The sequence below is a fragment of the Rhinolophus sinicus genome, chromosome 8 (assembly GCF_057876585.1).
Source record: "Rhinolophus sinicus isolate RSI-liver-muscle chromosome 8, RSI-T2T, whole genome shotgun sequence".
Lineage (NCBI taxonomy): Eukaryota > Metazoa > Chordata > Mammalia > Chiroptera > Rhinolophidae > Rhinolophus > Rhinolophus sinicus.
In genome coordinates, this window is record NC_142508.1 from 49198801 (window position 1) to 49224611 (window position 25811).

A 25811-nucleotide genomic window follows, 5' to 3' on the forward strand; every position below is an offset into this window, starting at 1 on the left:
GACTGTCGGCTCCAGGAGGCCAGGCCTGCGTCCGTCTCGCTGGCTGCTCAGCACATGGTCTGGAGTGGGCACTCTATAAATCAATATACCTTACAGAAGGAACAGGAGCCGGGTGCGGGCACTGCAGCAGTGAGGCTGGGGCTGGGGGCTGGGCAGGGGGCCAGGGCGGCTGGAGCCAGGGTGAGTGGAAAGACCAGGCCGGTGACAAGGTGGACCCAATCAGGAGGCTCCGAAGTGTGACATGAATGTGAGGTTCTTACGTAAGAGGAGGGCGATGGGAGAGGAAAGGACGAGCTTGGGGCTGGAGTTTCTACCGCTCTGCAGCCCGGCTCTCTGCCGCCGCCCGCTTCTGGGCTTTCTTGGCTGGGGCTGCTCCTGACAGAAGGGATGCATGTTGTCGGGGGCGGGGGGCTTGGTGTGTGTGCATGTGCGTGTGTGAGTATGTGTGTGTGTTTAAAATACAAAAAAAAGGAGCGTGGCTATACCCAGCTGCGAGAGGCTGGCCGGGCTCCGTCCGTGCCAGTTCCCTCCAAGCTGGCACGGTGGGGACAGGAGGAGGGAGAGGTGAGGAGCTGCTGTGAGGGGAAGATGGACGCTTGCCATGGACGAGCAGCGGGCTGGGCGCCTCCCGGGTGCCCGCGGGCTCCTGGGGCCAAAACTCACAAACAAAAACCACAGCAAATCGCTGACAGCCCATCTCAGGAAGGCAGCAGCCGCTTGGCAGAGGAGCTACAGAGGACCCGACTGGGAGCAGGTGGACAGTGGTGGCCGGCGCGGCACAGGTAACTACCGAGTGGGGCGTGCTGGGCAGGTGACTGGGTCTCGGCCTGGGTGCGGGTGACATGGCACAGAAGCTGGCAGGGATGGCTGCGTCCAGCGGGGTTCTGGGCCAGCACGATCTACTCTCTTATCCCCTGGCTCCCTGAGAAATGCTCTGGGCACACAAGATGGTCCACCACCCCAGGCCTGTTTGTCCAGGTGTGATGGCCAGGAGTCCTCCAGGTGGCACAGGAACCATCCCTGCACAGAGGAATAAAGCAGGGCTGGCCGGCTGCGTATGGAGAGCATCGGGGTTTGAGGGGACAGCAGCCACACCCAGGGTCTCCTGCATGGCAGCACCTCTGGCTCTGATGCTCAGGCCCCTCCTTCTGGATTCCTGTGACTACATCACCTCCACCCCATGCCCCGCTGGCTCACAGGGCCAGGTCCTCTCTGCCTTGTTTTTGGAAAGGTGTCCCCAAACCGTCCTTGAATGTCTGTTTCTACTCGCAGGCCAACCCAGAGACTCAGGTGGGGAGGAAAGGAAGGTTGGAGGGTGACACCTGGAGGGGCTGGGAGATCCCTAGAGAAGCATCTTACTTCCCTTCCTCCCATCTGCCCAGAGCCCCTCAGCCTGGCTTGGCACGGAGGTGCCTGTGTGCAGACCGTTGGGACCACAGCCAAACGTGGCCATCAGAGGGAGCTCGGGTGTCTGTGCCAAGGAGCCCAGCTGCCGAGGGCACAGGGGCAAGCTGCCTGGGTGGGGAGGAGCTGTGCCTAGGGGGCTCCAAGGACAAAGCCCTGCTGGGCAGACAGGGCCAAGGCAGTAGGAGAGGCTATGCAGACTTCTCGCCTGCCGGGAGGCGGGGGCAAGAGTGCTCGTACTGGCCCCAGTGCCTGGCTACCCCTCCCTGGCTGAGAGCAAGGCTGAGGGTGGGAGGGAGACTCCAAACACATCGGACACATGCCTTAGGCTGGGGCACAGGAACAGGGGAGACACAGCTGCCACTCTGGGGACTCTGGGCAGGATGGTCCTTTGTGATGTTTGGAGCAGCCAATGTAGATCCAGAAAGAAGGTGCCACATGAGGGTGCCTGGAGCACATGGCTGGGAAAGGTACGGGTGGGGACCCATGGGGCAGACGTCCTGTGCAGTGGCCAGTCCCAGCTCTGCTGAATCGGGAGGGGTTTAGGCTGTGGGAGCAAGTAGGTTGAGGCGCCTAGCTCTGGGAGGACAATGAGGGGCCTCCAAGGTCTGGGGTGGCTGAGGGGCAGCAACTTGGGGGTGGCCCAGCACTGAGTGGCCCAGGGAACACAGGATGTGGAGTTAGGCAGGTGGAGATGGAATGAGAGGTGCTTTGGGGCTTCGGACAGGGCTCAGACCCTGGCAGAAGCCCCGTCACGAAATCGCTCAGGCAGAGGAGAGGGGCTCCCAGTCAGTGATGGGACATCCTCCCGGCCAGGCGAGTAATGGGGGGGGGGGGGGTTCTGAAAAGGGTGCTCAATCCCAGTCTGGCTGGCCCCAAAATGGGGCCCGCAGTGCATGCCACCCCTCAGAGCCCTGGGCAGACAACATTCTCCATGGAATGCTCTGGGAAGCAAATACGATGGCCCTGGGTGCTGGCCAGGAGCTGAGTGTGGGGTTTGCCCTGAGGTTTTCCATCCTCAGTTTGGTTGGCTGTGGTGGGTGGGCCGCCCTCAGTGGTTAGGTTGGCTCACCAGGTGGGTCCTGTGGGTCATACCCTGGCACCAGTGCAGGTTTGCTCAGGTCTTTGTACTTGGGGGTTCCTTTTGTCCCCAGCCCCTACGACTCTCCATCACTGGCCCCAACACCACCACTAGCAGGGCAGGTACTGCTCTGGTCCAGGTAAGCCCTGGTCTGAGCTCCCAGGGGGAGGTTTCAGAACCAGAGGGGCTGTGGGCAGTGGTGACTGTCCACTGTGCTTCCAGCAATGGGAGGCCAGGATGTCCCCAACCACAGCCTCATTCCACCGCCCAAACCCCATCAAGTGCAGGGGGGCTCCTCTGCTTCCTCAGGCTCCCCTGGTCCCAGTCCTGCCCCAGTCTGTGGCCTCATCCGGAGATTCAGGGGCCACTTTGCCAGGAGCTCTGACCTGACCATGGGCCTGCGTGGGGAGAGTAGACAGTGGGAGCCTTGTTGTGGGGGAACCAGGGAGCTGACCCATGGCATCCACCCCCACAGCCTTGCCCACAGCTGCCCCTACCGGGAGGTCTTTGTCCACGGAACTGGGGCAGGTGGCCTGAGCCAGTGTGGTGACAGGGAGAGATCTGCCCTCAGTGGCAGAGGCCAGCGCCCCCGCCCATCGCCACCGCATTTCACAGTCCTCCTTCCTGCACGGGCTCCCAGCTCCCTGGAGAGTCCTGCCAGATGTTCCTTGGCCGACACATTGCTTCCCTAATGAAATATTCATGCAATCTTTCTGCCTCTTGACAGAAAAGCCTCTGAGGCTCCCACACCATGGGAAGTAAGACTGGCACCCGGCCTCCCAGAGGGTCCTGGGAATGAGTAGGCACCAGCCACCCCCACCCACCCTGCCCTCTCCAAACCCTGGCCACCCAGTGTGGGGACAAGCCATCCGACTCTGCATCCCAGCCAGAAAGGGATCCACAGCTTCCGATGGCCCACATCCCATGTGAAAAAGACCTGACCTACGGCCCACCAAAGTCCCTCCTGCTATGTGGTGGCCAGGGCTCTTCTTGGCACTCCGGTCACCTGCCATCCATCCATCCATGTATCTATCCATCGACTGTCCATCCACCCATCCATCCATCTATCCTTCCATCTGTCCATCCATCTGTTTGTTCAGTATCAGCGGAAAGTCTACTAAGTGCTATTTCTGTACATGGAGATTGGGGTTCATAATGTTGAGTGAAACAAACCGACCCTGTGTTCTGGGCCAGACCCTGGTGACATTTTCCATGCACTCGTCACATTGGGCATCCTTCAGGGGCAAAATCCATGGAGAACCCCAACCACACGGCAGCCTCCAAGGGGCCAGCTCAGGTGCCCCACTTAGGTCCCTGAAAGACAATGCAAAGGATCTCAATCACTTTGCCACCTCCCCAGCCGTGCCTACGGGGAGTGAGCACAGGGAGGCAGGAGGCTATGGCTGGGGACTGTACTGGGGCTTCGCTGGGGTCACTTCTCCAGCTCTCCCCATCCCATTGCGGTGCAAACTGCTCCCATAGGTGGGTCAGGTGCTCCACGTGTGTGCTTCCTGGCCTGGGGTGAGGTGGGCTGCTGTACCCAGCCCCACAGGCCCCTCAGCCCTGCTGCCAGGGCTCTGGGCCCAAGCCCCACTGTCAACACCTGTGAGTGGCCACCCAAGAGCCACCTGCCTGCTGAGCCTGCGGCAGACACTCCCCGATGGTGCCAGGTACGTCCCTGAAGTCTGTGAGGCGGCTGCCCGCACCCTCCTGTCTGGCCCCGCCCTGGCCCCTCAGCTAGCACCTCTATACCTCTGTTCAGACAGTGATTGAACCTGGGGTGCCCCACCCTCCTCTCCCTGAATCTGACTCATGCTCCAAGGCGTCGTAATCTCCTCCCCCCATGTGGATCTGTGGGGTGTGTCTGTGTAGGAAGGTGAAACTGTCAGTCCCTGTGGCTGGGTTGTTGGATGAGAGGTTAGGGGCCGGATGGAGAGGAGAGGAGGGTGAGGGTGGCACATCCAGGACACAGGTGGCTCCCACACATTCTCTGTGTACCTTGGTGTGCATGTCAGCTTAGTGCTCTGCTCACGGTCAAGTACAGGTGGTGGGCAGTGAAAAGGTGGGGGATGGAGCGGCCCAGGAGGAGCATATAACCTTCCCCAAGTGTGAGGGGCAGTGCCAGACACTGCGCATATGGCTTGGTGCCAGCTGAGCCCAGTTTGAGCCCCAGCTTCTGCTTGCTGTGTGACCTTAGTCCGCTCTGAGCCTCCACTTTCTCATCTGTAAAATGGTTCCAGCCACACTAGAGTTCATGGAATGACAGCACTTGGTTTGGTGCCTGGCTCAAATTGCCCTCAAGAAATGCCAGTAGGCAGTGACCAGGCTCTATTCAGCCAAGGCTGGTCACTGACATCAGCCACCCTAGGTCTAGACAACCCCTCTGTCACCTTCATGGCAGACGGGGGAGACTGGGTCCAGAGGAAACTCTCAATTTAGCTGCTTCCAGGAAGGAAGGGCCCAAGAGTCGTTGGTATTGTTGGCAGGGAAAGAAGCTTAGAACCCTCGAACTCTGGACCCAACCATCCTTCCCTGAGGGGCCATTGAGGCTGCCTGGCCTCCTAGAGGGGCCCATTTCCTGTCACTGGGGGGCAGGGTGCTGGGAGACCAGTGGCTATTCCATGCTGTGTGGCCTCCCCAGGCACCGCCTTGCTCTGGACACCACACCTGGAGAGACAGAATGCAGCTGGCCCTCAAGAGTGGGTGGCTCAGGGGCGGAGAAGGGACCAGTTGATGTGTTTCTCCCAGAGGTGGTCCTTGTGGCCCTGGGTCTAAGGAAAGAAAGAGGCTGTGGGCGTCTTGAACGAAATCTCCCACACTGTCATCAGCAGAGCCGAGGACTGCCTTCCTGCGCTTGGTCCCTCTGCTCAGCCAGGGTCTCCCTAGTCTGGGGGGTAGTTGAGGTGGGCAGTGGGGGCAAATGGCTGTCCCCTGAGATGCCCACAGGGGTTGGGGAAGCACAGTGAGGGCCTCTGTGTGATGAGTCCACAAGACCCTGGGCTCTGGTCTGCAGGTCACAGGGAGGCCTGAATCTGTCCCACGGGCTTCCCTGGAACAACATGCCATCCTTGGGTGCTCTGAGGGGTCTGCCCACTCTAAGAGATTCTGCCCAGGATCAGAATCAAGGCCCAAACCCGGCCTCCCCTCTGCCGACTCACAGGGAACGGTCCTGGCCTGGGAGGGGCTCTCAGGGGGCTCCCGGGCTCCAGCCCTCCCCAAGTCTACAGCAGGACTTGCCCACCCACCTTGGCCTCTGAGCTGAGTCTTTGCCATTAACTAGGTGACCTTGGTAACTGTCACCTAGAGTGACAAGATAAAAACTCCATAACAGTACCATTTACTGAGAGCCAAGCTTGAGCTTTGCCCCAGTGGTTTTGTCTAATCATCTGGGAGGCAGGCATGGGGGCTCCACATTCAAGACTCAAAGAGGTCAAGTCACCTCCCCAAGGCCACAGAGCTTGATGGTGCAGAAATGAAGCAGCCCAGGAATGCCAGGCCTGGAGCCCTGGGTGTTGTCACCAGGACAGGCAGACCGGAGCTGGGACCCTCCCCCAGAGGTGATCCCAAGAGCTGGACCCCAGCCCTCCAAATATCGTGGTCCAAAGATCCAATGCCAGTGCCCTCCCTTCACAGGCGGTGGGCTTAGGGGAGCCCCCGGCCCCTGTTGCCTCTCTCCTGCACTGTTGGTGAGGTAATAAGCTATGCGTGTAGTGTAGAAATAAAACATGTTCTGCAGAACAAATGGTGTTAATTTGCAGCGTGCTCCACAGCCTGGCGTTACTGAGTGCCTAGAGGGTGGGGGCAGCAGCTGCTCCAGAATTAACAGCCGTGTGCAGCAAATTAGAGGGGCCATGCATCACCATCAGAGGCACAAAGTACCCCAAACTTCAACTCGGGCAGCCCTGCACCTTCCTGGAGGAAGGAAGTTTCCGGGAAGGCAAGAAGAGCAGCTTTCCAGGCCCTCTCCCCTCCTGGAGGTCGCTGTTCAGAGTAGCCAGTGCCCACTGCTGGGCCCACCCAACGACACCCCCAGGGTCCAGTGTGGGGTCAGATGTTGGATCAGGTGAGGGGTCTAGTATGGCTGCCCATTGGAACCCCTCCTCCAGAACCTGTGTCACGCCTGGTGGCACAGGAGAGGGCGGGCAGCTTTGTCCTTTCTCAGTGGCCGCCTCACCCACTGGGCACTAAAAATGAATTTGAGGCGAGTCCTGTCTTGGACACTGCACTCTCAGGCCCCCTCGCCCTGGCAACCTTGACTGATACCCCTCCTCCTGTCTCCTTCGTCACCCAAGTTTCCAGCTCCTGGCCCCTCCCAAGGCCCAGTTAACCCGAATGTCTATTTGTCTTATTTATTTATTACTCGCTGTTGCTGCTCAGAGCTGCAGCTCCCTATTGATCCATAACAACATTGGCAGCTCCGAGATGCCCGGCTTCTCCTGGGCGATCTGTCTTCCTTGACCCTACCCCACCCCACCCAACCCCTGTCTGTCTGACTGACGAGGGTCTGCCTTAGGTATGAGGGGGAGGCTGGATCTCACATCACAGCTTCGTAGGAGATGCCAGCCACGTGTCTGCATCCAGTGAACACTCCATCCATTCACGTCATCCATTCGCCCCTGTTGGGCCAGCCACTGGTGGGGCCACCTTCCTGAACCTCCAAACTCTGGAAATCTAGGCTGCTTCTGGGATGGGCAGAAAAAGGACAGGTGCACAGGGCAGGGGTGTTTGTCTTCCCTGCTGGTCTTTGCTGGACCCAAGGGGCCAAGGAACCCATGATATACAGAATTGGGGTCCTCTCTGCTTTCTGGTCTTGCTTTCCCTGTAGCCCCTGTTTCCCTCCTCTGTGGGGAGGAAGGTCATTCTAGAATTGTACATCTCTCAGGAAACCAACCCCTACTCCTTTTGCTAAGGTCAGTGCTGGGCACGCAGAGGCCTTCATTCAATGCTTATGGGGTGATGGGCGGACAGATGGACAGCTTAACTAACAGGGTTCTGGACTCAGAACTTGACACAAGGAAGGATCTTTGGCGTGCACGTAGTCCAACGGTCCCATAGTACAGATGGGGGAACTGAAGCTACCAGAGAGGAAGCCTCCTTCTCTATGGCCACCAGTGTGTCCAGCAGAGCAGGGCACAAAATCAGTCGTCTCACGGGCTTCTCCGTGGGCAGATCTCCAGGTGTGCTGAGCCAAGGGCCAAGAGCTGTGGGTGTTACAAAATCTAGCGCAAGGTGGGGTCCTGAAGGGGCTTGGAGACAAGTTGGGGAGACCCTCTCAAACATCAGGACATTAAATCCCATACTCGACAAGAATAAAAGCAGCATCACGAGGCTTCTCAGAAGTGGACCAAGGAGTTGGGGGAAGGGTCAGAGGCCCAGGGTGGGTGACTGAGGTGGAGGTGGGGGGAAGACTTTTGGGATGGTCCCAGGTGAACCAACCGAGGCAGGAAGTGTGTCCGAGAGCTGCTGACGGGTGTGTGGGAGGAGGAGGCTACAACAATGGGTTGGGATGAGTCAGGAGGGCTGGGAAGGACAGGCAGGGAGCTTGGCATTCTGGCAGAGGAAGGATAGGGCCCTTTAAGAAAAGAGACTGGAGGTGTCTGGCCCATCTTTAGCTCCTAAGCCTGCCTGCTTCCCGCTGACACCATCCACCCCTGGTGCTCAAGCAGCCTTTGTTCCCTGATCTCGCCTGCTGTTTAAACTCTCACTTTGCAAGGAAACACCTTTGGGGATGAAATATAACCTAGAACCACAATATATAAAACAGCTTGCGAGAGGTGCTCTGCTGAGAGGGGGTTAGAAGTGAGGATCCCGTGTACTCAGCCACCCCTGCCCACCCCACATGGAGGCCTCTTGGGCAGCTCCAGGGCTCATCCAACACAGCCTGAAACCACAGTCCTAGACCCAGGCCAGCAGTGCTGACCATCTTGTCTGGCTCTGGCCACTGTATGGTCCTGACCGCAGACTCAGCAGGCATGGTGGTGGTGGGGGGAGACTCTTGTTTGCAGGGGGGAATGTGGGGTTTGGCTGGTAGGGGAGAAGGACGGGGCTCAGGGTCTCCCCTTGCTGGGGCCAGAGTGTGGAGAGGACCCTGCACCCCCTTTCCGAGCCTGGGTGGCTGGCGGTCACTGCCAGGTCACATCTGCGGGGCACACGGGAGCAGCTCCAGATGTACCAGAAGGGCTGTGCTCGAATGTCAGTTCCATCTTCTCACAATCATTTCAGCATCCTCTTAGCTCCACGAACACGCAGCCTGCTCGTTTGAATGCGTAATTAGCCGAGCAGTCTACCTCGCTAATTTCAAGGCAGGGGAAGAGAGTGGAGGGGGCTTAGGAATTTGCATATTAATTTAGCCGAGGGAGAGAAAAATTGTTTACCACTTCCTTCTCCAGTGGCTCACAGAGGACTTAACTCTTTCCTGTTTGCTGTCTGGAGCCTTGGAAAGACAATGTGAAGGGGCCGCAGCCAGTCCAGCCAAAGCTTCCTGGCTCACCTAGGCCTCCTGCTATGTCCCACCCCCAGGGGTGCTGGCAGCCCCCTTTCTTTGCAGGGTTCACATGGGGGCTCCTCTGGGGCCAGATGATAAAGGGACTGGTGTTGCTGGGGATATGCTAATGACCCCAAACTTCCCTCCTCAGCTGACCCTCACCTATGGTTTTGAGGAATTGGAGATACCTGGGTCCCTTTAACTGCCCCATCCTCTTCATCTATTAATTGATTCCACAACCTCCACAGCACACCAAATCCAGTCTCAGCGTAGTGTCGGGGCCATGGGGAGGATATGTGGCTGTCCTCCCCACCAGGTGGGTCAGCAGAAGGTGAGGCGCTGCTGAGAGCCCTCTGATTTCATAAGTTAAGACAAGCTTTTGCTGGAGTGGTCAAGGCAGGCTTCCTGGAGGAGGTAGCATTTGCCCTGGGCCTAGCAGGAAGAATGTTCTCACTGGCAGCAAAAGATGCCTCTTTAAGTGATGGACCTCGTGACAGGAAGCACCTGGGGAGCTGGGTTCTTCGTTCTGACCAGATTCAGGGCTTGTGAGGTCTCGGAAGCTGGAAATGTTTGTGAAAGGCCCCTGATGACAGACTGAATGAGGCATGTGCCATGGCAAACAACTAAACCGCTCTGAGCCTCTGTCTAGTTTGCCAGGTGGATAATAATAATTCCAAGCGCTGTTTTAGGATGGAATGAGACACTGTGAAATGTTTGGCACAGTCATGTCTTCAGGCAATGCCGCCACCTGCTGCGGTTGAGATTCTTACTCAGACAGACAGCAGCGTCCACTCAGAAAAGGTGCGATGCATCACAGTGACGCAGGCAGCTCTGTTTCCCCAGAGACAATGTTTAACGGGGCTATGTTTCTAGCTGAAAGCCTGATCCTCACCATGGCAGACATGACGACAGGCACCATATTCCATCCCCCTACCCCCTACCCCGGGGCCTGGTGAGCACCAGATGAGGCGAGCTGCAGAGAGCCCACCCATGCCCACTCCACACATGGTGATCTGGATAGGAGCCACCCATTATCACGGCGCCTGATGGCAACTAGGAACATATGCCACACGCGGGTCAGTGAAAAGCGTTTTCTAAAATGCACAGACACACCTAAACTGCAGCTGCACCTTCTTTAGAATTGGAACAGTGTACCCCATGTCAGGAAGCAGCCAGGCGAGGGACTTGAGGGCAGCTGCTGGGGGCACCCTGAGAATCCATGGGGACTGTGGGCATGAGTCACAAGATGTGGGGGGTCCTGCAAGAGGGATGACCAGATGGACTGAGACCGGCATCCACAGGGGAGAGTTCAGGCCAGGCCGGCCACCTCCCCTCTCCGAGACTCAGTTTCTTGGCATCACCAGAAGCCTGGCCCCTCCTGAGCCAGGGCAGACATCATTAATCAATCACAGTGCCTCTGGTTGATTCCAAGAGCCGTGGGGGATTCCAAAAGCTGCTTTTGCCATCTAGATTAGATGAGGTCTAAATGCCCAGTTGAGGCTAGTCTACATCTCACATGCAGGTCACTGAGGAACGGGCAAGGCTGCCACCTTTGAAGGACTGGGCTGTAGGCCCTGCTCCCTCTAAGCTTTCTCTTGCTGCCAGCCCTGCTAGCAGCTAATGAATGGTGCACTTCGGGGTCTGCAACCTGGCAGGCTGGCCTCCCACACCAGATGCCAGATCTGCCCAGCACACTGGCTTGGCAGCACACTGTGACGAAGCACACGGGCTTGGGGCCAGATACCTGGGTCCCAGAAGGCCTGGGCTCTGCCACTGACCATCCTGTGGCCTGGATGGGATGCCTTCCACGGGTTATGTATGTACTTGGCTCACAGAGTTGGTAAAAGGGAAGAGAAAGAAGCCCAACCCTGCACCCAGTCCTGCCCAAGCCAGCAATCGCCACCCCTCATCCCCTGCTTCTGGCAAAGAAAGGTGAGGAGGCCCCGGGGATGAGAGCAGGTGATTCTGAGGGCAGGAATCCACAGGGCTTCTCAGGGTGGTCCCAGCCACCCTCGTGGAACTCCTAAAATGTTTGCTGGGGATGTAGATTCCTGGGCCCCCCCAGGTCCGGGGAGTCCAGACCCACCTTCAGGGTCCTACTGTCTGATTATTGGGACCTTCCCAGGGCCATTCTCTCCCCAGGGTCTGAAAGCCCAGTGCCCTCAAATCTCATGTGGGGCGATAGCCTCTCCCTCCTGCACTTCTTCCTTCAGGGAACCTGTGAGATGAAACGGCAATGGACTCGAAAGCTGAACCACAGGCAAAAGTGGGGGGCTGTCGCTGGGAGAAGAAAGCCAGTAGAGCTTGGACCCCTGAGTGTGTGGATGCAGGTCTCTGAGGGACTGTGCCCAGTTGGGCGGGTGCTGCCCAGCAGTCGGGCAGGAGCAGCTTGCTCGGCCCCCTGCCGTCCCCGCTCATCCAAGCAAACCAGGACGACTTCTTTGTTTGGCGCTGTGGGTTACATGGGCTGGGTCGGGAGGTAATCTGTCTGCCTCCCGCAGCTGGCTGTCAGCTCACATCTGCGAACCGGCTTCATTTTCACTGTCATTAAAAATCCCAGGTCTGACAGGTAGAGAAAATTCAACGTAAAAACAACCACCCAGGGACCAACCGTAGCTCCAGTGGGAGCCCAACTTCCAGTCCAGGGCAAAGCCCCTCTGGGAGACAGGGTGGGGAGCCCGCCCTGCGCCCATTGTTCTGGGGTGGGCTGGGTAAGCCGAACAGGTGTTGGCCTGCCATCAGCACAGTAGGACCAAAAAAGAGACACAGAGAGAAGGCAAAGGGAGGGGATGCAGGAGGAGGCAGAAACACGAACACAGGCAGAAACCTGCCCTGGGCCACACCTGCACATCACACGGGACCCCAGACACCAGAGAAACAAGAGGTTGTGCACACACCAGGGGCACACGACTGAACCCCAACACCTGCCTCTGACCTCACTGGGCCTCCTGGGAGAGGCCTCTGGGCCTTGAGACTCTGCCCACTGTCCTTGAGGCTTTTCGCCTCCCAGTTCTTTTGGGCGAGGGAGGTACACCTGTTGGGGGGTGGGGCGTCCACAAGGGCCCTGAAGAAGAAGCTGACGTGTCTCCCTGGGCAATGTGAGGAAGGCTGGTGCCCCCACCAAGTCACATGGCCCTGGGGGGCACTGAAGCACGTCACAAGGACAGATGCCAGCCCTGCTTCTTAAGATTTCTCCATCACTCAGGCAGATCACTTCCCACTTCTGAACCTCCGGGGCCGAAACTATACAGAGTGGTAGGTGGGTGGAAGGGCCTGGTATGGGCGTGAAAGGTGTTGGGCCCTGGCCTGTGGTGGAACTGGCCCCTGCAGATCACCCTGGTATCCTGCCCTGGCTTCATTCCACCAGATCCGCGCTCCAGTGACCACTCACCTCTCAGAGGAGCCTGACACCATTCTTTTCTCTCGTGGGGTTGGAGTGTACACTGGATGCTGGCTCTCAGGTCACGGATCTTGGAAATCTGTCCTTAGCACCAACCACCCTGATACCCTTTCTCTGTGATGGGACAGGAGCATCAGGCCTCAGGCATTCTCTGCTGCTGTGCTCAGCCTGGCTGGGTGCACTGTGACCCTGATCAAGGCCAGCCCCTTGGAGAGCCTGGGGACTGGCCGAGTTCCTGCTGTCCAGGGCCTTGGCTGGAGCCTGAGGTGGGCTCAGATCCTGGGTCTCAGAGTCCTAGGGCGCTGGTGCTCACGCACTTGTCAACATCTGGAAAAAGTTCACAGAGGGCTTGGGAGGATGTGCCCATCCTAGCCTGGCTGGCTCCCTCCCAGCTGGGGACAGAGGGACCTCCACAAGGCCAGGACCACCCACCCCCAGAGCAGAGGCAGCTCAGGAGCTGAGGAGCTGGCATGTGGAGGGTTAACCACTGATTATAGCTTTGTCTCTGCATCGGCTGCATAATGTGCTCATTTGCATACTGCAGTGTGCGCTCAATTAAAATGAACTTTTAATTTCTTCTAAGTAAATTACTTCTTGCCGGTACGTGACGCGCACAAATGTCAGAATAATGGGAGAGCCTTAATGAGCTGGGGAGTGAAGCGGGGTGGGGGCCGCTGGGAATAACTCCAGGACATGCATGTTCACAGACATGCATACGGGTGGACGCACAGATCCGTGACCCGACTGGCACACTCATTCCTCCACACACAGCTCACCCTCCAGCTTGCCCTCAAATGTGGGCACACCCATGTGCACACACGGGTTTACAAACTCCTACCTAAGATGGAGTCACATTTCTCCCCAAGCTTCAGCCTCCCTCTCTGCTGCTTCTTATTTTGCTTATAAGTAAGGGTGTAAGCTTAGAGGGTTTTAAACAATGAAACAGAATCCAGAGCAACAAAGCAGCGAGGCTATTCCCCTGGCCAGGGATTGGAGGGAACCCAGGGCTGCACTGGGGGGACACAGGTGAGCCCCTTGCTGCTGGCCCACGTAGAAAATATCACCCCTCCACTCCTCACCTCCAGTAGCCTGAGCCCTGGTCCCCATCATCCCTCCTTCTGTGCATCTGAGTTGGGAGGCAGCATTACTCTCACTGGCCAGCAGTGGAAACCGAGGCTCAAAGAGGTGATGTAGTCTGCTTGGGGCACATAGGTCGGTTCTATGAGAAAGCAGCGTGGGGAGTGGTCTATCTGCCCCCAGAGCCTGTGCCCTTTCCTCTCCTCATCCTTGGGAGCCAAGATCAGCAAATGTGGAGGTGGCATCAGCCTTCCGCTGGCCAGGCAGGGATAAGGGGCAGCGAGAAGACGCTGACCAATGCTCCCAGCTCCCAGGCCCCTCGGCCCAGCTTGGTATCATTTCAGCACCTTGGAGAGGGCCAGAAACCTACCTGGTGAACCCACTCAGGGCTTGAGTTACTAGGAGGGTCTCAAGAGAGGCTCCACCCTTTGCCCAGAGTGCTGCGGAAGGTCTGTCCCCGTGCAGAGGAGGAGTAGACACAGGGGCACTGTGTTCACAAGGCACTGTGACCAAGCATCAGCTCCAGCCCCCATGAGTCAAATGGCTCTGGACAAATCATGGAAGCCATCCACCACACACTTGTCTCCTCTGCACTTGCCTGAGGCTCCCTGGGGCCATGTTTAACCCCTGACCTGTGCTGTGACAGAGCCACTACTGGACAAATCAGCAACCACTGACCACCCCATGGGACCTGGCTGAAGCCACTGCTGGACACCTGCAGAACCATTGCTCAGATGGCCCTTGGGCAAATGCCCCCATGGACTCCAATGCTTGAGTCTTGGGGAGGCCAATCTTCTCAGCCTCCTCAGGTCCCAGAAGGGCCAAAGGAGAACCAGTGATGTAATGAATCTTAGGATGTGTAGACATGGCTCCCAAGAGGACAGAGCAGAACCAAAAACCTGCAGGCATTTGTTCTGGGCCTGCAGTGCATCTTGCAGTGTTTGAAGAGGCCCGTGGCCTTGTGGGGAGGGGCACAGACATCGCTGACAACATGGATGAGCACTCGCCTTTCAGATGGTGGTCAGGGAGGGCTTCCTGGAGGAGGAAGGCCTAAAGCCTAACACATCAGGATGAAGATTCTTCTGGGGAATGTAGGGACTGAGTGACCCAGGCCAATGGAGAGTTCATGTCCAGGTGAGTTGGAGGGTGAGATGGAGGGGTGGTGACTAGGAGTGCACCAGGGAGAGGCACATATACAGGTAGGAACGGTACACGAGGGGCACGGGGTGCAATGTCTGGGCTCAGGGACATGCACCTGAAAGGAAACGTGCTGGAAATGACCAAGCTGAGGGAGGTGATGAGAAGGTTCAGAGTCACGAAGAAGCCACGGGAAGTGGGGGCAAGGCCCTAGGGGTCCAAGGCTCAGGTCAGAGCGCCCAAGTCATGCTGTGGGGCAATTTCTCAGCATGGGGGTGCATTGAGAAGGTGGCAAGTCCTGCATCTACAAATAACTTGTCATTATTTGCAGGCTGGGGGAGGCCATGGTGGTAGCCAGAGCGAAGGGCAGAGGCTTCCAGGGCCACTGCCCCCTCCTCTGACATAGCTTGGGACACCCAGGGCACAGGTGGAAAGCATTACCCAGCCCTCATTGAGCAGATAGGGAAACTGAGGCCCAGAGGGTCTCAGCCAGCCCAACCTGGTAGAGGGCAGCATGAGAAGGGTGGCCCAACCTGGTGGATGGAGAGAGCCAGGCTGCCTATGTCAGCAGTGGGAGATGATGCCTCTGTCCCATCTGCCTGTCCTGGTGACCCCACAGTCTCATTTCGAGGGTGTTGGGGGAGCAAATGGGAGGAGAACCAGGAAGGCAGCAAGCTCAGAGAGTAAAGGAGAAAAAGAGGCAAAAAGAGGAAGCCCAAGCTAGGAGTCGCAGTGAGAAGTGCCACACAGGTCTGCTCATACCCCTCCCCTGCTCAGGAACACTCCATGGCTCCCCAGTGCCACCTGAACAAGAATAATGCCCTGACTGGGCACCCGCTCCTCAGTGCACCTCACAACCAGCCAAACTGAGTGAGAACAAACTGCCCCCAAACTTGCATGCTCTGGCCTCCTTGCCTTTGGTCACAGGGTTTCTGCACCTGGATGCTCTCCCCGTACCCTGACTACCTGCCTGAACCCCCAGAGCAAGCTGAATTTCTCTCCCTCCAGCAGAGTGTACTTCTCTCCCTTCGGATCTGCCGTGAAATGATGATGGCCCTGAGTGATCATGCTGCCCTCATGTCCCTGTAGTCGGAGGACAGCTGGCCACAGTGGGGATGCGGGGACACCCAAAGGGCGAGAGGTGGCACCCAGCTGTGTGTGCATCTCTCCCAAGGAGGGGCGACAGTGTCCTCCTTGGGCTGTTGTGGTATCAGAGGGTTCGAGCTTGAACCCTGACCAGCTAGACAGTCCAGTCAAGTTCCTGTCTCCTCCTTGGGGGAGGGGCATTTCTCCTCCTGTCCATCCTAGCTCCTGTGCCTTTAAGAAGAGGAATCCCCCCTCGGCTTCCTTCCTCCCTGTTTTTCATGCCAGTCTCTCCCCCTGGATAGGTTCTGACAATTACCACTTCCCTGGCAGCTGGGGTGTGCTGCGTGTGTGTGTGTGTGTGTGCGTGTATGCGCGTGTGCGTGTCTATTCGTGCACATGAGGTGACTGAGCCCAGCTTTCCCCCATTGCTGAAATTTACATTGAACTACAAATTAATTTCATAATTTTTTCCTCTCTAATTATGCCAACATCTGCTGCAAAGCCAAGCTGTGCACATGCATTTTAATATTCTCTCCCCCTTCTCTCCTCCTCACAGCATTGCTGTCTGTCTCTGCACTGAACTTTTCAATAATTATCACCAAGAGAAGATCTTGACTTCCATTTCTCTTGCCTTTCAAGAGGGGGAGAGAGAGAGGGGAGCGATGGGGGATGAGGAGGAAGGAAAGAGAGAAAGAGAGAATGAGGGAAACAGAGAATGAGTAAGAGAGAAAGGGGAATAAGGGGGAGAGAGAGAAAGATAGAGAAAGAACAGGGAGAGAAGAAAAAGTGAGGCGAAGGGAGGGGAAGAGAAGAGGGGAGGGGAGGGGAGGGGAGGGGAGAAGGAGAGGGGGGGTAGGGAGGGGATGGGAAGAGGGAAAGATTGGCAAGTTAATAAACAGGTCTACGCATCAGTGTCTCTGGGAAAGAGCCGTGGGGTGGGCATGGAGGGGTGGCTGACAGTCGATTTCTTTGTTGCTGCAGGAGGAGCGGGTGGGTCTGAAGGGAGAGGAAAAGAGGAAAGGACAAAAGTGGAGGGAGAAAGAGAAGGAAAGAGAGAGAAGAAACTGCAGGTGGAACAGGGAGTTGGATGAGGGGCAGGGGCAGGCTAGAGGCTGGGAGGGGCACTTGTTTGCAGGCACCCCCAGCACCCCAAGAGCACAGTCACCCTGGGGCCAGGGACATGCCAAGGGGGACATGTTGGTTCTGTCTGGCCCTCTCTTATTGACAAGCATGGTCAAAACAAAATGGTTTTCCATTATCTGCAAGCACAGGGACAGATAAGGTTGTGGGTACCCACTTGTTCTCACCAACTTTCCTAAGAGGGTGGCTATACCTAGGCAGGGCGTGCTTGGTCTTGGTGCTGCTGTCTAGGGGTGCCCCTGTGCCTTCACTGTGAGACATCCTGCCAGGTCCCTGAGGAGAGCTGGCTTGGCATGTGTATGTGACACCCACAACTGATAGGTTCTTCCTACTGTGCACTACCACCCACCCACCACCCTTTCTTCCCACCAGGTGCCCACAGCTGGCCCAGATTCCACCACCTGCTCAAGAGTGTGGGCACCTCCAGTGCTCTGCCGAGACTCAGGGTACCAGGGAAGCTCTTCACGTGATTCCCCTCCACCTAAACTCAGAGTGAGTGTGTGTGCACCTGTGAGTGTATGCACACATTGTGCATTTGTGTGTGAGTGTACGTACACACACGTGTGCATGACATGTGTATGAGTGTGTGGATGTGTGTGCACATGCATGTGTGTATTTGTGGAAGTGAGTGTACGTATATGCACAGGTGAGTGTGCACAAAGGCACAGGAGAGTGTGTGTATGTATGCATGTGTGTATGTGTGTGAGTGTGCACAGGTGTGTGCACACATGTGCAGTTGTGAGTGTGTGCACATGTAACAGTGTGTGCATTTATGTGTGCACATGTGTGTATGCGTGTGAGCACCTATGTGCATGTGTATACATGCGAGTGTGAGTGCACATGTGTGAGTGTGCATATGCACACACGTGTGTACATCTGTGTGCACACATATGTGTGACAATGTATGCATATGTGTGTGTACATGTGTGCATATGCAAGCATGTGTGTGTATGGAGTTCTGGCTGTATATTCATCTCTGCTCAGCCCTGCAGTGTAGGGATGGACACCCAAACAGACGGTGTACAGCAGAGCATTTGACAGGAGTCAGGAGTTTGGGTATAGCCCCAGCTCAGTCACCTGTACTGTGAGAACCTGGGAGAGACACCGCCTGTCTGTGAGCCTCCGTCTCTTCAGTGAGAGTAAAACCTTCATCTGTCCGCATGGAGCAGCTGCACACAGTAAGTACTCCACAACACACATTGAATGAGAAGCAGTGAAGTCCTGCTTTCTTCTGCGCCCTCAGGATTGGTCTCAGCTTGAAGACAGAAACTTGGCATTCTGTGCGTGGATCTCCTTCCCTATCTACCTCCTAGTCCCCCCTTGAGCCCACCTCCTCCTCTCCATCCCACAGCTCCTTGCTATAAGAGCTCCCAGTGCTCCCCTGCCTCCCAGCTCCTCCCTCCTTCAGCAATGGCAGCTGGAGTGATGCACACATTTGACCATGCTACCTTGGTTGAAAGCTTTATATGGCTCCTCAATGCCGTTAGACTAAGTCCAACCTCCTATTCTGGCACATGAGGCTCTAGTTCCAAATCCTTGGTGAGCCCACGTGTAAACCCCTGACATTACCCCTGTAGGGCCTTTCCCTGGCTTACCCATTATCTTTCTGCTCCTCATCCTTGATGATTTTACAACCAAACTCTGGCTTCCCTTTTTCCAGAAGGTCTTCCACGCCTGCACCAGGCTGGCTGTGCCCTCCATGCTCCTATCTCACAGGGTCCCTGGGTGGACAGCACTTATTTTTTTTCTAGTTCTCCCATCTCACCCGCGTCTCAGAGCTTTTTGAGGGCAAAGTGTTTTATCTGTAGCCCCAGAGCCTTGCATATGATTGATGTTCAATAATTTTTTGTTAAACGATGAATAAATGAATAACATAATTCATAATTGAAATATATCACCAAAATTCCCTGGGTCCATTTCCTCATATAGAAAATGAAGGGATTAGATCTCTTATAGCCAAGGACTCTCAACCTTACTCTTTTCAATGTCCACTCCAGCCTAAGAGGTCAGCAGTGGAGGGAGAGCAGTTCCCTCTACTTTAGTAAAAAAAAAATTCAATAAATCCACATTTTTTGAAACTACAATGTTCCGGACACTGTGGAGGCTTTTTGCAGAACACAGTGCAGTGTCCGAGGTGCTCGCTGTCTGGAATAGGATGTGCAAACAGCTAAGATACCTGGGAGAATGTGATAAGGCTCAGTGTGGGGACTGTTCCACCCTAAAGGGATTTGGGAAAAAGTAATTGGTGACATAGCATCTGAATGGGGTCCAGAGGAATGAGAGGGGCTTTGATGGAACTGGGGTGTCCTCAGGAAGAGCCTTACAAATGAAAGGCAACAGATTGCAAAAGTAGAGAGTGGGCTTTTGCTCTGGTCATGATAAAAACAGTGAGCATCATACTTACCCTCCTGCTATAAACAACTACTGAACTGGACGAAATATTTGCTACAAATATTTTCAGGCATTGCACAACAGACAGCTCTACATTCATCCCAACTTTCTGTCTTGAAGCACTTCTCAAACCAGCCCAGGGAAGCAGAGCTCCAGCATAGTGCAGTGGTCTCAACAAGTAGAGGAAATACAGGTGAAAGTCAGCATTCCAAGGTGCCTGAAATTTGCAGAATAGAGAGAGGAGGAAGCTGTACAAAGAAGGGGGCCCAGAAATCTACACAGGTGTTCCCTGAGTTTTTGAGTCATAAGTTGCACATGTGCAAGGTGGGATTCCACAAGACCTGGCAGAGAACCACTAAAGGCTATGAGTTGACTGGAGAGTCTGGAGTTGATATAGTGGTGGGAGACATTGTGCAGTCCAAACAGCTAGAGCAGAGAGACCACACTGAACATCCCAGAACTCAGGAGTAGAACTATTCTAGCCCTTGGGTAAGGATTACTTGAGATCTGGCTTCACAAAGACCCAAACCAAGCCCTGACAGATCAAGCTAAGCTTCCAGTAAACTCTCTACTAGAACACAATTTAACACTCTTGGAAGGATACAATATAATCCAGACGCTCAACAATATAGGGTTTACAATGTCCAGCACACTATAAAAAATTACCAGATATACAAAGAAGCACGACATTTAACCAGAAAAAATAAACACTAACCAACAGATCCACAGATGACACAGATGGTGGAATTACAAAGTAAAGATTTAAAACAAAAGAAAAACATGAGTGAAGAGATGGAGACTCTCCACAGAATGGAAACTATGGGGGGGGGGGGCGGGTGAGGAATCTAATGGAAAATGTAGAACTGAAAAAATACAGAATGTGAAATGAAAAATTCACCAAGTAAGTCTAACAGCAGATTAGACTATGGAAGAAATAACTTGTGAACTTGAAGATGGGTCCCAAAAAATCAATTCAAATTTAAGCACAGAGAGAAACGGAGATTTCAAAAAATCAATAAATAACAGACCCTCAGTGACCTGTGGGGCAATACCAAGCAATCTATGTATATATAACTTAAGTACCAGAAAAAGAAGAAAGAGTGGGAAAGAAAAAATTTTTTTGAAGAAATAATAACTGATAATTTCCCAAATTTGACAAAAAATAACCCACAAATCATAAAACCCAAGCCACAGAATCATTTTAAAAAAATTATTGAAACCAAAAATAAAGAGGCTGCTTAAAAGCTGCCAGAGAAAAACAGACACATCACATATAAGGGAATAAAGGTGAGAACAAAGACTTCTTTTGCACATGTATTTTTCCAAATACATATGGAGTATTCACCATAAAATGTCTCAATAAATAGGAAAAGATTAAGATCATACAAGATGTATTCTCTAATGGTAGTACAGTTGGAAATCAATTACACTAAGATATCTGTTAAATTCTTTCAAATATTTGGAAATTAAACAAAAATGTCTAAATAACCCCATGAGTAAAACAACTCACCAAGGAAATTAGAAAATATTTTGAATTAAATAATAATGAAAACCTGATACATCAAAATTTGTGTGCTATAGCCAAAGCAGTACCTAAAGAGAAAATTATAGCTTCACATGCTTGTGTTATAAAAGACTTACGGTTTTAAATAAATGATCTAAGCATCCATCATGAAAGTCTAGAAAAAGATGAACAAATTAAACTGAAGGTAGGGGGAAGGATATAATAAAAAGCAGAAATCAATGAAACAGAAATTGGACAAAAAATAAAGAAAAAAATTTTTAAGTTAGTTCTTTGAAAAGATTAATAACATTGTTTAACTCCTAGCTAGTTTGATTATTCAAGAAGGGAGGGGGGGGGGGAGAGAGAGAGAGAGAGAGAGAGAGAGAGAGAGAGAGAGAGAGAGAGAGAGAGAGAGAGAAACACAAATTTCCAGTATCAGGAATGAAAAAGAGGACATCACCACAGAGCCTATAAACATAAAAGGGAAATAAGAGAATATTACAAACAACTTTAATGTAAATAAATAGACAACTGTTGGACATGGACAAACCCCTTGAAAGACAAATTACCAAAACTGACACAAGAAGAAACAGAAACTCTGAAAAGGCATATATCTGAGAACAAAATAAACTTATAATTAACCCGACACACACATAGAAGAAGGTGGAAGCCATTAAGTCCCAGGAAGGGTGAGCCATGAGTTTTATTGAAGAATGAAATGTGGAAAGGTTAATGCAGTTAATGCACATGTGATGACTGTGACAGGAAACATAAAGCCACCTACCTTTTCTGCCATGTCTGCCATAGGCACTATGCCTGGCGATTTATCCAACCATTTCTCATCCTTGCAGCAACCTTAGTTTACAGATGAGAAGATAAGAGGCTCAGAGACGTTCCTTTTTCCTCTCTCTTTTTTTTTTTTTTTTTTTTTTGCCAAAGTCACATAGGAGGTGACAGAGCTCTCTCCAGGTACCCACAGCAAGGAACATATATGGAGCTGCCCAGAGCTTGCTTCCTACATCTCCTTTTCCTTCTCACTCTCAGCCTTCAAGACAGAGGATAAAAGCCCCTGTGAGCTGTGGAACCAACCCATGTCTTCAAAGCAACATCTTTCAGACTACATCCCTGCTTGCCCTCTGGACTTAGTGTCTTATAACTTTTTCATAACATGTTCCCCTGGAGAACAGGAACTCCACTTTATTAATGTATTAGTAAAAAAGCAGAAATATAGACACATACATGTACACACATATATATGGTAACCATAAAATTTGTCTTCCAGGCAAAGAAACTTGGAGAGTGAAGCGGGGCGGGGGGGTCATGACAACAGGTACAGACCAGGGCTGACCTGAGAAAGCTAGGATGAATGGTCAACCTGAACTGGAAATGTGACAATATCCTTGCTCTCAAGAACTTACTGGAATACAATAACCATTATATTAACTGTCCACAGCACTTTACAGTTTACACTGTGCTCCAGAACCATCAGCTCCTGAGCCTGCCCACCACCCCGGGGAAGCAGAAGACATTATTATTATTCCTGCTTCAGGCAGGTCAATTGATTTTCATGAGGTCAGAGAGCAGGGACCCATTCCAGGCCTTTCATGGCTTTCCCTTGAGAGCTCCTTCCTCTCCTACAATTTCCTGAAAAATCTGAGCACACAGACATAAATCTATAACTAACACATCCTTCTTGCCTGTATTTTTGTCTCAGGTGACAGGAAGTTCAGAAAACTTCAGGCTGATTTGGAATATAATAATCTATGTAATCAATCTGCCGCTTCTATTTGCACAGTTCTATTGTTTTCTTCCATTTCCCGAACTGCTTTTGGAAGTATATGGGGTACAAGATATAAATAATATTTTTAATGGAACCCATTTGAGTGCACAGGTGAACCTCACTAACCAGTCCTGTCCAGCATTGAGTCTCCTGGAAAGTGCCTTCCTGGAAAGTGTCTGCACGGCCAGCTCTCCTCTCTTGAGTCAACTCTAGCCTGCTTCCTGGAGGAGCCCCCACACTCACCATGGAGGTGCTGGGTCTATCTGGTGCGGGGAACAGAGCACTAGCTTGGGAGCCAAGCGTGTCTCCCGGAACTCCAGCCCTGCAGGACGAGACTCAAGACCCTCCCAGAGCCACTCCTGCAGAGCGCCAGATCCAGGAGCAAAAGGATCCACAGCACCCATGGCCAGGAGCCAAGCCAGGGATGCTGCTGGCTCGGTGGCTCTTCCCAGCCCCTGTTCCAGCCCCTCCACTTGCACCAACTTTGCCTCCATGACTCCCCTATGGAGAACTGATATATCACCAGGGAAGCCTTCTGATTTCCACTGAAAATACAGTGCCCAGCCTCACCACTCCCAAAACACGTTTCAGGGGGCCTCCATCACAGCTCACGTGTCCTTCTGACTGGACCCTGATGAGCTGGGAACTTGCCTGTGCCCTGGACAGCCACACAGGGGCCTTGCATGCCATAGAAACTTCCAGAGTTGGGTCTCCTCGCCTGTGGAGTGAGGCTGCCTGCAGCCCACCTCTCACGCAGTGAAGACACAGAGATGCCTGCAGACCAAGGTCACCATGCCAGCAACGAGGATATCAAGGACTCGTTGTTTCATCCCTGGACTGGTTGGAAACAGCGAGAACCTGAAGGCTGCCTCAGGAGGCCCCCGCCCCTCCGCCTGCCTCTTCACACCCCTCCTCCAATGTTTGCTATTTTGTTATTGTTGTTAATTCCTTGCCAGGTGGAACTTGGCACTGTGGGGCTTAATTAAGCTCAGCCAGCTGTTGCCGAACATGGGAATGTGATGCGTGGAGGAGCCAGCCTCTAGCAAGCCATGGGGAGGCCAGAGAAGGGGGCAAGAGAGGGAGAAGGGAAGGGGGAGGGGGAGGGGCGGGGCCTCAGAGGCTCCCGGAGACCCATAGCCCCAGGCTCACAACAGAATGGGGTCTGACTTGGGAGCTAGGAGGCTGGGCTGCCAGACGGGGCCTCTGGGCAAGTCCCAGGATGTGGGCTGACAAGGCCCAGCTGCCACCCCCAACCCCTATTGATGCAGAGACCCCAGCTCCTAAGAACTGAGATCCCACAGGATAGAGGAAGACTTTGCAGGGGGAGCTCCTGTGCAGGAGAAGCTTCCATGGAGGGGGACAATCACCAAGGCCCAGTAGCACCAGTGCTGTGCTGCCCAGATGCTGGACAGCAGCACCCAGGGAGTGCAAGGTGTGGTGTGTGTGAGTGTGGTGTGTGCATGCATGTGTGTGTGTATATGTAGTGTGGTGTGTGTGTGTGTATAGTGTGGTGTGTATGTGTGAATATGTATCTATGTGTGTGTTATATGTAATGTGTGTTATATGTAGTGTGTGTGTCTATGTGTAGTATGCATGAGTGTGTATGCGGTGGGGGGATATATGTGTGAGTGTGTATCTGTACATAATATGGTATATGTGTGTGTGTGTGTATGTGTGTCCACTTGCCCTAAAATCTTGCCCTGGAGATAGTTGTGTCTCATGATTTTGCTTGTCACCAGGGCCTGTCTGACTTCTGTGAAAACAGCTAACTGGTGGGGCCTCATTTTCAGCCAGAAAGCTAGCTGCAAGGGAGTCCAGAATCAGACCTCAGCTTTTCAGCCTCTCCAAAGTAGAAAGAGGATGGAATGGAGGTTGAGAGAGCAGATCTACAATATTTTCCCCAGTCTACCCCATGACAGCTCCAAAGCCATCATTTTATTCAGACTTGAACTTCCATATAACAATAGCAATGAAATGTGCTCCCTACTAACACAATGCAACTTTCCCACGAGCTAGTGAAAAGACGCTTGCCCTTTCCCCAACGTGTAAGACTTTGTGCCGTATTCTCCCCAATTACAACATAAAAAGACAATATCCAAATGAATTTGAAATTCACATGTCCTTTGATTCACCAATTTCACATTCAGGAATTCACCCTGGATGTGCTTGCCCAGGGGCACACAGCATGTTTGTGGAGGCAGAGGGGTGAGAACACCCCAAACATCATCACTGAGGAACAACTATGGATTAAATACAACAAAAAGCTCATGCTCAAGAGCATGTAGAAATTGTAGAAACAGAACTAGATATGTCAAAGGAAAAATGGCAAGTCACACAACTGGCTTCCACTATGGGTTTCTTAGCACTGGCTGAGCACTAAAATTATCTGAGAAGTTAGAAATGCAAAATAACTCTGGCCTCAGACACCTCCTGGGATGGGCTCAGAATCTCTGGGGGTGGGGGATGGATGGGCTTCTTTTCCTTGGTGACGTTTGGGGAGAATGGGACTCACTGCCATTTGGGCAGGTACAGGATATAAGATGCCAGCTACAGGAAGGTAGCTTGCAAGCTTGCACTCACACACTCACACTCACTCACACAGGTATCATGTGATCTCACAAATGCACACTCGCACACTTGAGTGTCATGTGACACCACATGGTTACACAGATGCTTGCTTGTGCATGGCTGTCTCTGGAAGGGTGCGGGGACACTGAGATCCTGGGGTGGAGATAGAGACGACATTTTGGAGGCTGCCTCACAGTGCTGGATATTTGGCTTTTGTTGTTGCAGACACTTATTCTTCATTTAACATTAAATTTGTTAATAAAAAGGAGGCCTCCTTCAAGCATTGCCCTCTTTCCAAGAAGGGATTTCTGGACAGCAATTACCTTGAAGTGTTATTTGGGGGCAGAGAGACCCCCTCAGTACCCCCACTACGGGCTTTCCACTTCAGCCACCAGGAGGAGGAGCTTACCAAGCAAAGGGCGAGATGCTGCTCTGGGTGTGTAAATGACCCCAGGAGGAGCTGATCCCCAGACCCCTCACAGCCTGTCCTGCTGATGGCCCTGAACAAGTCAGTCTCACTGATGCAGGCCTGCTCTAGGCTAGACCCTGGGGAGACAGCCTCATGGAACACAGCCCGGAATTTAGTCCTCACCTGGCAAACAGCTGTGGCCCCACCTAATGATGGATGCTTCAGGGAAGGAATGTATCCAGATTCCTGAGAAAGCCCATCCCAGCAAGACGGTTCCTACGTGGGCCTTCAGATGCAGAAGACATCCTTGCAGTTCTTACCCTGCACCCAGGGAGCTGGCCGCTGCCTGA

At 53.5% G+C, this 25811-nt stretch overlaps 1 long non-coding RNA gene across 3 annotated transcripts; it reads left to right on the forward strand.

The window, feature by feature from the left end:
* Positions 1-277: 277 nt before the first annotated feature.
* On the forward strand, positions 278-25320 carry LOC141567463 (uncharacterized). 3 transcript variants are annotated; one of them, XR_012490103.2, is made up of 3 exons: positions 278-782; positions 17182-17987; positions 21644-25320. It is a non-coding gene; the product is annotated as an uncharacterized LOC141567463 (long non-coding RNA). The 3 variants fall into 3 exon arrangements; XR_016022017.1 differs by lacking the exon at positions 278-782 and having other exon boundaries at positions 16550-17987; XR_012490104.2 differs by lacking the exon at positions 278-782 and having other exon boundaries at positions 16550-17987; positions 22419-25320.
* Positions 25321-25811: the final 491 nt, after the last annotated feature.